The 12,382-nt window shown below is 39.5% G+C and overlaps 1 protein-coding gene across 1 annotated transcript in view; it reads right to left on the bottom strand.

Moving 5' to 3' along the window:
* The window catches only part of pitpnm3 (PITPNM family member 3), a 78,973-nt gene that overhangs the window by 48,863 nt on the left and 17,728 nt on the right, over nucleotides 1-12,382 (bottom strand).

Genomic DNA, 12,382 nt, shown 5'->3' with positions numbered 1-12,382 from the left:
CTCCGAACGAGCAGATGGGGAGGAAGACGAGAGCAGCGGGATGAGAGCAACAAGCAAAAGGCTGCATTCATCAAAAGTCAGATTGGCTTCCAGGCTGCAGATTTATATCTTCCCTGAGATGAGAAAATGGCAAAATAACCTTTAAGTTTCCTGGCTGCTGGTGTGTGAATCCACTCATTAGAGAGCTGCAGCATCACGGTACATTATCTGTGTTGCTGGGTGGAAGGGCAGAGAAAACAGCACCATTGTCCTTTGCTGGAAAATGATTTTTGTCTCTAAATCTTCAGTTTCGTTCAGCAAAACAGGCTGCAGGAGTCTTGCTGAAGTCAAATTGTGAAAATAAAATGGATCGTTCGGAACAAATGTTGCATTATGTTTGATAAAAAATAACTATGATTTACATGACAATTATTTCTGCTTTTTTTGTGACAGTGATGCATATTTTCACACATGAAGAAACATGTATAGAGGTTTGCAGAAAGCAGTGCAAGTTTGATTCACGTATCTGGGTAGATTTTCAAAACTTAGAGCAAATCGTGCTTTCATTTTGGCAAAAACGTAAGCAAAGCTTCTTTCTGGTTCAAATGTTTCAAGATGGGGTTCAGTGGAAAAATTATAATAAATTATTATCTTACCTGTCGTAGATAGCTTTTTGAACAACCGTTTACAGCTATTCTGGCAGAAATATTATGATATTTGAGGACCCAGACTGCACCATAAGTGCTACAGCTAGATGCTGCTGCCACTATTTGCACTTACAAATGACCATAAAACTACTTTTTATAAATTATAAAAGCTGGACAATAAAAAATAAAAGCTAAAAATGAAAAAAGGCTTGCAAAAACAGTTCAGTGTTCATCGAAATACCATCATTAGTTGTGATGAGTGCAAACAGGAAGTATCTCTGGCATTGAAAACACATGAAGAGGAGTCCCATGAGTATAAGTGATATTCTTTAACACAGCACTGTAAGCTGAGGACAAATTTTCTTAAACCATGTTTGTTGATTGTAGCCACACTGGATTCTTTCTGATGTCAAACAAGGAAGATGCTTGCATGGAAATTATGCAGTGAGTTAAAAGGTCCTTGTCCCTCCACTGCGTGGTTTGTTAGGTAGCATCAGGTTCAGGTGCTCACCTGGAGGAACGCTGTCTCCTGACTGGATAAACAGCTTCCTGTGACCCCTGACTCAGTGTAGGCATCCTAACACACTCAGCCATCTGTTCACTGCGGCTGCCATCCGATTCTGTCGGGCTGCCCTGTGGTAAAGAGGCCCCAGGGGACGCCACCAGCTCCACTGCACAAAAAACGACCAAGCACACAACTGCACACTGACACTTAACATCACATTATAAAGTGACTCCGACTACATTCAGGCGCACTCGTAGGACGTCTGCAAGCTGCTCCCATTTATCTGCAGTTTCCTCCGTTCCGCAACAAGCAGCAGACAGTAACACACATTATGTATACAGCATCAGAAGGGAGGGGTTTTCTGCTTTTTCAGGACAGATATGATGTTTTATTTACACCTCTCTGCCCAGAGCATTCGCTCAAACATTGATAAAAGTTAAAGCCTGCAATTCAGAGCAGTTACTGACAAATGTATCTTGAAAGGTTGTAAATTATTAATCAATACACGACAATAAAGGTATATATATATATATATATATATATATATAGGTATTTTGCAACAGTAGCTCAGATTTAAACAAACATCAAGAGCACCAGAGTAAAAAATGTTTCAAGAAGAACTTTCATGCTCTGACTCTCGCTGTAAAACCAAGATGGAAATTTATAATTCTTGCCATGAATTTTTATCTTCAGTACATACTAGAAGTTTACTTAAAGAAGCTTACAGAAGGTCACACTTCTCTTAAAGAGAATGGAAAAGGGAAAAAAAATGCATATGAGAAATAATTCCATAGAATAAGTTGCTGACTGTCACCATGGTAGCTGTACGTCGTCTATGCAACACAGATGCGCTAAACTCACCACACAATCAGCCAATCAACGCTTCTAATCAATGATAACTGGCCTACAATTATACATTCAGGCTTTTATGGCACAAACATATTCCAACTGCACTTTTGAGCCTATTTAGATCACAAAAAAACGAAATGTCCACAAGCAACTGTCACTGACTAGTGGATAAAAGGACCCGAATGCAGGTTAGGATTCCAAAAAATGTTTCGGTAACAGAACTGGGATATCATAGCGAAACAAACCCAAGCAGACAACAAGACAAGGCTAAGGTGAGCCCAGAACGAGGATACATTATCGTACGTACTGGGGAGGTGAAAGCAAAGATCACTGAGGAAAACAAAGTAAAACTAAAAAAAACTAGAATATAATTAAAGGCCTAGCATTTCTCGAAAGAAGCATATCATCCTCCGCCTTTCATGCCAGAGTTTTAAGCTAAGATCAAACCTTGTAAATCATGTTTTGTCCAGTCTTATGATAATACAAGACCTTGTGTATCCAGTTAGTGCTCAGAGTATGTGTTGGGGGTGACTCTCAGCTACTACCACAACAAATTCTAGGCTGTTTTAGCCATTTTTGTGCTGTTGATTAGCTGTGGTGTCCGTCTTGAATTGGGAAAACTCCAAAAAAGAATCAGTTGTTGATGTACATCCAGTGATTACTTTCTTCAAGTTCAGCAGTGGGCGATTATGAAGACTAGTCCCATGGAACTAAAAATGAACAGAAAACAAGAAAAACTGAGCAAAACCTTCCTTACAAAACACAGAAAAAAAACAAACCACAGCAGCAATAATGGGTTTCATGTTGTGCATAAACTCTAAGTGGAGAAGCTGGGAATCAAACCACCGATCCTCAGATTGTCTGAGGATTTATCCATCTGACTCACAGATACTAAACCAGCTTCGGTGGTGTGGCGTTCTGCAAGAGTTTTTGCTCCTTTTTTGTTCCTTCCTCTTTTTACAATCCCGCTCCCTCCTCCCCCGCATCCTCCCCCGTCTTCCCTCTCTGCGGTTCTCCAGGCAGCAACAGCGTTGTTTGGGTGTGATTATCTGTCCTCGGCGTGTGATCACACAGGGCTTCTTGGTACATATTCTGCACAAACAAATTCTTGAACGCAAGTGTTTATCCACGGAAGCTATTTCCGCAGGCAGATACAAAAAAAAAAAAAAACGGTACAATCACGGTCTTAAAATTAGAGATGATGCATTAGTGCTTTGTTAAGGTTAGTCACTTTTTTTATCACCATCACACTCATCTTGTTTGTGTTTATTTATCTGCTTTTATTTTCATGAAGAGAATTTAATGTCTTCACAGCTTTCAAGGACTTTCCAGCAGGCTTGTTAACAAGAGGAAAAAACAATACATTCATTTAATGGCATTAAAATAAGCAAAAGAACTGCCTATGTAAGTATTGTGTGAAAAATGACTTGACTTTGGGGACGCACGGGCAGAATACAGATGAGTGTTAAATTTATGTTTTCTATCTCTCTTTGTGTGCATCTGTGAAAAGAGCTACGGGGCGCATGCAGAACAGAGAAGCGCGGTGCGCCACAGAAAATGAAAAATCATTCACCCATTCAATATAAATCTCACTGGGTCACTTACTGCGCTATATATTCTTACGTGTTATGTTCCCAGAAAAATGAAAAAAAAAAAAAATCTGTCGTGTTGTTTGGCTGGGCTTATTACTTAGTCATCCCTCCCAAACTGTCTGCATCCTCTGACGTCGCCAAATAGGCTCATGTTTTGCCAGCTCGGCTGCTCACAGCGAGGAGGCAGCCAAGTCGGAATCAATAATTTTTGTTTGTCAGAATCTGTAATTTTCAGAAAATAAACGACTTGCATAATGAGGCCATTTCGGGTCGGACCGCATCGCTCAGTAAAAAGCCAGTGAATGAAGGTGGGAGTAAGCTGAAAAGAACAGAGCGTAAAAGTACAGACGCGGTACTTTGCACGACGAACAAACGAGGAGCCTTAAAGGATGCTGGAGCAGAGGCTGATGTTTGATCACAGAAAGTCCCCTTCGCAGAGACGGAGACTGACACGACGGAGGAAAATCAGGGGCAGTTGAGCTGCAGGAAAAACTTCTGTTGTTGAGCTCTACATCAGTGAAGGTCACCTCTCCTGAGAGGGAACAGGTCCAGAGACGCTGCTGGCTTGTAGAGTAATGAATGTAGGATAATAAAGCAGTGGGCATGTATGAAGACTGTGGGCTGAATATAGGAGACAAAATGAAGGTTTAACTGAAAGCAGAAGAAGAGGGACCATAAACTCGGGAAGTGGCCAATCCTGTTCCTTGAGGGCCACTATCCTCCATGTTTTCCTTGTTTCCCTGCTCCAACACACCTGATTCAGTGGTTAAATCACCTCTTCATGTTCTGCAGAAGCCTGTTAATCACCCATTGATTTAAATCAGGTGTGTCTGAGCAGAGAAACAAGTAAAACCTGCAGGATTGTGGCCCTCCTGGACCAGGATTGGCCAAAACCAGAGATAGAGATCAAAAGATTGTGCTTGTCACGGCTCAGCTACGACTGACAGACAAGCTGTGCCTTTAGGGTTTCCTGATGAGAGATTTTAAAATCAGATGGCTCTAAAACTGCAATCAGATTCAAATTTCTTTTGATTTATTACTAAACCACCAGCAGTCACAAGCTATGAGCTGATTTCAAAACTTGTAGCTGATTCCTGGCATACTTGGTATTACAGATGACAATTACATCCCAGTAAATCTTCAAAAGAGTCTCAACAGACAATTTGTGCCTTTTTTAAGCCAGTGTTTGAAAAAGAAAAAAGCAGAGTTTTTCCTGTTAATTTGTATTACATAACAACCAGTTACCCGAAAGGGATTTTTAGGTTGAAAAGACATCTTAATTAACCACAGACATCCAGGCTAAAATTGTGCTAAATTTAGTCTGAAAGTCTTATTTCTGTGAATTTGTGAACTTAAACTGAACTGTGATTGTGTTGTTTGATAAATTTTATGAACAAATTCCAATACTGCAGACTGAAAAGTGGGTTTAAAAAATCTTTAGATGTTCAGACCATGAATCAGTCTTTTTAGTCAGTGTTGAAATCAATTTTTTTTCTGCATTTTTGCTAGATTTAAGCTTTGGTAGGATGCCACACATACAGTATGATCAGAGGTGTGTGGGTTAGGTAAATTAAGTTACAAGGATTAAACCTCTGGAGTAACTGAATACAGCCATGTCATGGTTTGACTAAAGGTGAGATTATACCGTCAGCTGACTCATGGCTTGTGTGAAGTCAAGACATCAGAGTTGCTGTTTATACTGGCACTCGCTGCAGTTCTCCTTTTAAACAGAAGGTGTCGCTACTGAAAGAAATACCAAAATGTAGCCGTAACAGTGTTGCCAGGTGTACGATAATTATCGTATTTGTACGATAATTTTGCCCTCTGTCCGATGTACGATCAATAATCCCAAAAGAGGCCAAATATACGATAATTTGACCATTCCTTGAATGTGTGGTTGTAATCGGTTGTAATCAGCCTGTCAGGGTTTTTTTTTTTTTTGTGAACCCTGAAGGCATCTGTTTCCGGAAACAGATGCAATCATGCTTTTATAAATGTGAGCTACGAGTGACGTATATGCGTTTGCCTCAGAACAACGGCTGTGATTGGCTGAATAGTCTGCTGCGCCCGCCCCCTGAGTGAGGGAAAAAGAAAAAGAAAGAAAGAAGCAGAGCCAGTCTGGAAGAAGAAGCGCTGAGTACCTGTCAGACACTATTTAACACTAGAGTGACTTGTTATTTTGGTTATGACGGGTGTACGATAATTTCCCTCAAAATACAATAAATTTATGTATCTGGTACGATAATCCTACATTTGTGACCTGGCAACACTGAGCCGTAATGGCACAAGAACAAGAGCCGTGCACAGGAAGTAGGTTCTTCATACACAAACAAAACTCAAAAGTTTCATCATATCTAAGCAGATTTTGAAAGTTATGAAAGGTCTGCAATGGTTGGGATTTTACCTGCTTGGCTTTTGTCCACACACACACACACACACACACACACACAGGTCCTCTACAAGTCTGCATGTAGAGAAGCTAACTGAGCAGATGTTTTCCTCAGGAACTGGTGAAAACCAGAAACAGAATTACTATCAGACTTTTTGTTACAAACAAAGGTTTGAAATCATCTTCATATGTGAGGACATTTAAAAAATCTAATTAAACACAATAAGATCACAGCTTGTTCTCTAAATAAATGGGGGTCAAGAATATCAGAAATAAATCAAAATAAGTTTACAAGAAAATGTAGCGGGTAGATAAACTCATCAAAGATTTCTTGTTGAATACCGATGCTCTCTGACTGGAGTATCCATGCTGGTTTGTCTCTTATTGGAGAAAATGTTTTTTTTTATTAGTTTGCTTTTTGTTTTTCATATTTGAGCCAAGTCTTTCTGTCTCTTTTCTTAATGTAGGTCCCCTTACAGCAAATGAAAACTGGGATTAGATCAGACAGTGTAGGTGAAACTTGATTGGTGCATCAATAAAACAGCCAGTATTTCAGAATAAGAGCTGTGTAAACATCAATCAGCAATATATCTTTTTATGTCTGCTGTAAAAAATAAATAAAAAAGAGTAATGAAGCAGCAGTGAAGTACAGGTGGAATAAGTTTGTAATGTTGAATGTAGATGCATACAGAAAGGCTGCAGAGGAGAGAAGAGAGAGCTCCTCAGGGGAAGGTTAAAGTCTGGTGAGAGCTCGGACATTAACATGCCAGCTGTGTTCCACTTTAAATCTGCTCGAGGACCTTTGTCGGATCTCTCCCTCCCTCGTTTCCTGTCAGCCCCCACAAACATTTTTTAATAAAGACATATATTTACTTGTTAGGATGTTTATATGTAACCTTGTTGCTCAAGGTGCTTTTTTTTCCTCCTTGCTGTGGTCAGCGTTGCAGAGATAAATTTAGATTTTTAATATTCCTGTGACTGCAGGATGAAAACAAACAATGCAGCACCTCAGGAGAACCCTCTGAGCACATCTGTATGCAGCACCACGTCGGGCTGCATTTCTATTTTCAGAAAGTTTGACTCTCTGGCAACAAAGAGAGAGGAGGAAAAAAACAAAAAGAGCGTCATTAAGATTACAACAGCTAACGCAGCGCAAATATAATTCTCAGCATCCGTCCCCGAGCTTCAAAGCTTCCTGGATCAGCAGTCTTGAGTTTTCTTTGCCTTGTGAAATTAGTTTGAAGCCGCTTCTCGAGCTGTTGGCTCTTTTCACTTCAGTCCAAAAACATCATGACTTAAATTGCCATGTGTGCGCATGAACTTTTTTAATACTACATAAATCTGCTTCCCAAAAAAATATATTTTCAAACCACTCTATCATTACTTGCTCCTCTCAAGACCCGAAGAGGCTTTAGTAAAAAATGAATCAGCATCGTCCTTGTAATGTATTATACAGGGCTCAGAGGGAATGTCGACCTGCAGTTTTACGAAACAGACGCCGTATGACTACGAAATAGTAAAGTTCAAAAGTACAGCAATGAGCACCGACACCAGCTTTATGACTCTACGGACTCAGTGTACGACACATTCAAAGCTGCATCCTCAATAACCCGTTACACCAAACATCTGGTGCGTTACAGATGTGTAACAGCTACAACAGCACATAAAGGTTGCCTCTAATGGAGGAACGGTGGGGAAAGGAGGCTTTTTGTGACATGACTTTAAACAAATTAGCTGTGAGCTCAAAAACAACCAGAGCTAACAGCAACTGAAGCTGAAAACTGTCAACTCCACGGTCTTCCTGTCAAGTGCATGTAGAGGATAAAAACCTCCCCGAGTGCCTCTTTGTAAATATGCTGTTTTTTGGACAAAGACAAAAAAAAAAGGGGCTCACATTCTGCGAAGTAATGCATATCGCCCGCTGCCTTTCATGCCGGAGCTCAGAGAACGTGTTGAGGATGACTCTCAGCTGCTGCCACACCAAAAATATTCTCAATATCTGTAAAAGTGATTTAATTGTAGCCGTTCGATAAACACACAGACACTAGAAAATAACCATTATTAGCTTTTTCCCCTCGGCGACCAGCAATTAAAAGCAAAAATGGCTTTGATTAGAAAAAATGACTCATGAACAAAATGACCTGCCTGCCATTGGTGAGGTCATGTCAGTAGCTGACCTTTGACCTGAGTCGACACCTGGGCTCACTGCGCCAGTGCTGCAAACAGGCTCAGTTACGCTACTTTAATGGGTTTAAGGTAGACTAATTTTAATGTGTTGTTTCCTGTATTAGACCTGACAGTTTTTTAAATATATTTTTGTTAATCTACATCTCTCAAAAGAGCTTTGAACCGTCAGACATCAACGACACATCGGTGCTGTTATGATAAAATAAAAAAAAGGCCATAAGCAGGTTTTTTTTCAAAGTGGCCTCGCTTCTGTATTTCTCAAGACTTTTCTTTTGACGGGGATGAATTTGAGGGCTGCCCACCGTTTGAAGCAGCAGACATTTAGCAGGCCACTTAGTAATTTCCTCTTCTCTGAGCTGTCTGTTTAATGGTCTTTCAACAACCTTTAAGCTACAGTTGTCTGCACAATTGTGCTGTAACCAGATAATGTGTCTGAAGTGAATTTTAGACATTCACACAGTTCAAATAACATGAATGTAAACTAGATACATTCTTAAGATTGCTTATTCATGTAGTTATAGCTCTAGTTAAAAAAAAAAGAATTAGACCTGTAGCAGCTAAGGAGGACCACAAAAATTAATATTTATGCTTATAAAGCAAAAATATGACTTATTGTGTACATGAATTGCCAATTGGGGTTGACAAAAAGTAGATAAATTTACAATAACAGGCTCATGTAACCAATCTGAGAGGCTTAATTTCAGGAAGTCGTGCTGTAAACTGTTTAAAGGTCTCTGCACGATCCTGCCTCCCATCCTGTCTCCTTTAGTCACCTTCTGCTAAACAGCTAAATCAAACATGTCCCGGTAGCATATAAATAAAAAATAAACACATTGTTAAACAGTAACATCAATTTAAAGATCATTATGTGTCTGTCGGAACGAAGCTGTGCAGATTGTTTTCCTAGTTGCCCCTGAGGTTATACAAATCAGATCCTGATGATTATATGACAACAAAGAGATGATTATCGTGAGTCACACAACTTTCACTTTAAAGTAGTACGCTACTACTGTTAGAGAGAATACGTTTGACAATATCTCTTATTAAAAAAGGTAAACAATCACTGTAGTTATTCAGACAGATCACATTCACAGATCTCTGCATCCTGTGGTCTGTTCTCAGCACATTTTTGCCTCCTTGAGGAGATTGATTACCTCCACCTGTGCGTCTCGCTGCATACCGAGTCTGTCTCCATGGATCCCTCGGCCAGAGGCTGCCGCATGACTTCACACCTTTACTTGAACCATATCTGGAGCCTTAAGACATCAATAGTCTAACTTTCCTGCACTTTCCTGTGACAGCCCCACGTAGACACGGGCTGGTATGAGATTCTGACAGGACCTTGAGCAAAAATACCACAGTTTCAGGGTCTTACAGCATTAGTATAACAGGAAATTACAACAAAAAAGGCGTTACGTGATTTGCTTTCATTTAAAAATAAAAATGCAATCATTATTTATTATTACTTCATTCTTAGGACACAAAAAAACTATATCAGATTACAAATGCTTTCTTTATTTCAGAGATTAAATGTAATCTAGAAGGTTCATTTTCTGTTTTAGAGAAGACATTGCTGTCCCCTCATGTGGTTGTGAGGTAGGATTGTGGGGTTAATCTTTTATCTGCCAAATTAATACACAGTCGATGAACTGGATTGTGGAAGTGCAACACAGTGAGTGGCTTTGAGCCAAAATAAACTGTTTCACTTGTTTTTGGTAAATGCTGACATATGGACAACAGGGAGGATTAATGAGGCGCAAGCAAGGATAAAAAAAGTATGCAGAGTTTGGCTATTCAATTAGAAGGATAATTAAACAGCCGACTTTAGTCAATACTTTAAAATAATCCTTCGTTTATTTTGTGTGCAGAAAAAGAAAAGTTTAAGGGTAAACTCGTCTACGTGGCAGTACCCAGTGCAGCTGGCATTATTCTGGAGCAATAAAATAATAAATGACCGCAGCTGGAGTGGAGCACTTCACAAGTCATTACTGTTTTTGTGAGTGGTCTGTTAATGGGGTGCTTGCGGGGGCTGCAAAGTATTTGTAATGTTGCCACCGCATGTGACTGCGGGAGCGGCGTCTTTAATCTCTGCAGGACCAGATTGCACTTCTGCTGAACCTGAACAGCAATGATTAAAAGCAGCCACTCCAGTTTGTCAAAGCCTCCGAGCCGACCTTTACAAGGAGAGGCGTCACTTCACATAGTAAACAAAACCAGAACTATCAGCTCACAGCTGACTGAGCTCTAATGAAAAGAAAAAACAAAATGTTATAAAAAATTAGCTGCAGATTTGTTCAGGTTATGTGGCAGGTTGTTCTTAGCTAATTTAAGGAAGTTTTCAGTCTCGTTAACTTGTCTGATGAAGAAGAAGAACAAAAGTGTGGATAAAAAAACTTCTCCTAAATGAAATGTATTAAAAATCTCTGATCTGCCCAAATCTCAGCGCCGATCTGCGAACTTTACCGGCACACAGTGATCCAAACGCTGTGGTGTTCAGTCTTTGAGCAACATGAAATTCATTTACAGCGGCGAGCTGAAAGCACCAGAGAGTTTGATAAATAAATGTAATTAAATAAGCTTCTAACGTAGACCATTTCTTAGAAGAATAACTCGATTTGATATAAATTATAAAGTCTAAAGCAGATGTTGATTGATTTACCTATTTGAGAAAATATTAGATAAACTATTCCATAAAAGGATGGATGGCATGTATGAAGCTTGTTGCTGATGATAAACAGTTTGGTTCTTCTTGTTCTCAGGACCTCAGAGTGTAACACGCAGGAACATCAGACACAAAATCAAACATTTATTTTACAGGAGAGCCCAGTTTTCTGTGTATATTATAAAAAAGTATACTAATCTGGGATGAGGCACAGGATCAAATATAGCTTTATGTCATATATAATATGCTTAGATTTGCTTAATCTATTCGATCTGTGGGCAAAATAAACAGTTTTTAATTATTAATGTTTGCACAAGAAGGAAAAAGTTAAAATCACATTTTAGGGTGTTTTAGTCACATGTTGATCAACAACAAAACTATAACTTCCATCTTGTTCCATTATAGTCAGTCATTAGCTTTTTATCCATGTAGCTTTTGTATTTGCAGAAATGACTAACAACAGAACAGAAATACGTTATCTAGACATTTGTCACCAGAAACCCTAAATTATCCCCCCCAAAAATACAAAATCCCAGGTGGTGTCAGGATTTAAAAAATGTCAGCGGAGGAAGAACAAAGATTTGAAATTCTTAGCTTGAACCGAGTGTTTTAGATGTGCATAAATAAGCCTAGAAGCTGAACATTTCACGCTCTATTCTTGTCCTCGGGCAACAACAAGCATGTGAAAGAAGCCCTGAATCTGTATAGCTCAGGGAACTTTATCTTTATCTCCTGCTGATTATGTATTTTATGCATTTATGCTCGTCTGGAGATCAATAACTAAATGCTCACCACAAGCAAGCAAGAATGATCTCTTTTTTTTTCTCCCTTTAATGTGTAACCCGGCCTACGTAGGCGTCTGTTTCTCCGCAAGTATTTTTTCACGCAGAAGACTGGAAGCAGTAACCTTTTCGATATTAGCATGAGCCCAGAGATTTCAGTAAAACTTTACATAATAACACAAATGCCTGGGAAATAACACCCACCTCTGCATGCCTGTGCAGCTTTTAACCTGTTTAACTCAGAGGGGGGTTTTTTTTTGTTGTTGTTGTTGTATTTTTCTTTTTTTTTACAGCCCACACATTTACTGCATGGCTGAGTGTTATGGCGCTTAGTCCAAGCACAAACAGATCTCTGTCAACAAATTCTCAAAGTGAGTCAACGATTCTGATTCATCGTTTTACTGGCAAAACAAGCGCCGTTTACCAGCGAATCTCCGCTCGCTGTTGACTGAGAGGGCCGCTTTCTATCGTCCTCTAATCATGCGTTGCTCACAGTACACTACTTCTTTTATAAAGACACATGAGTTTCATGAACTGCCATTAATTCCAGTGATAGCTAAGGGAACGAGTGACCCGCATCGTGTAGTGATTTATAAACTGAATAAGCAAAGTGATTTGTGGTTTCTGCTGCTTTTATAGCTCTCCCTGTGAGACTATAGGCTGTTTTCTGCAAACAATCCAAGCTAAACGAGGGATTACCACCTCCTGGATGCTAGAGGACTTTAATAAAAAGTAAAGAAGTGACTGAAAAAGGTCAAACAGCTTAAGATTTGGATTTTTTTTTTTTTTT

Source organism: Kryptolebias marmoratus, linkage group LG2 (genome assembly GCF_001649575.2).
Source record: "Kryptolebias marmoratus isolate JLee-2015 linkage group LG2, ASM164957v2, whole genome shotgun sequence".
Classification (NCBI taxonomy): Eukaryota; Metazoa; Chordata; class Actinopteri; order Cyprinodontiformes; family Rivulidae; genus Kryptolebias; species Kryptolebias marmoratus.
This window is presented reverse-complemented; position numbering and strand designations above follow the sequence as displayed.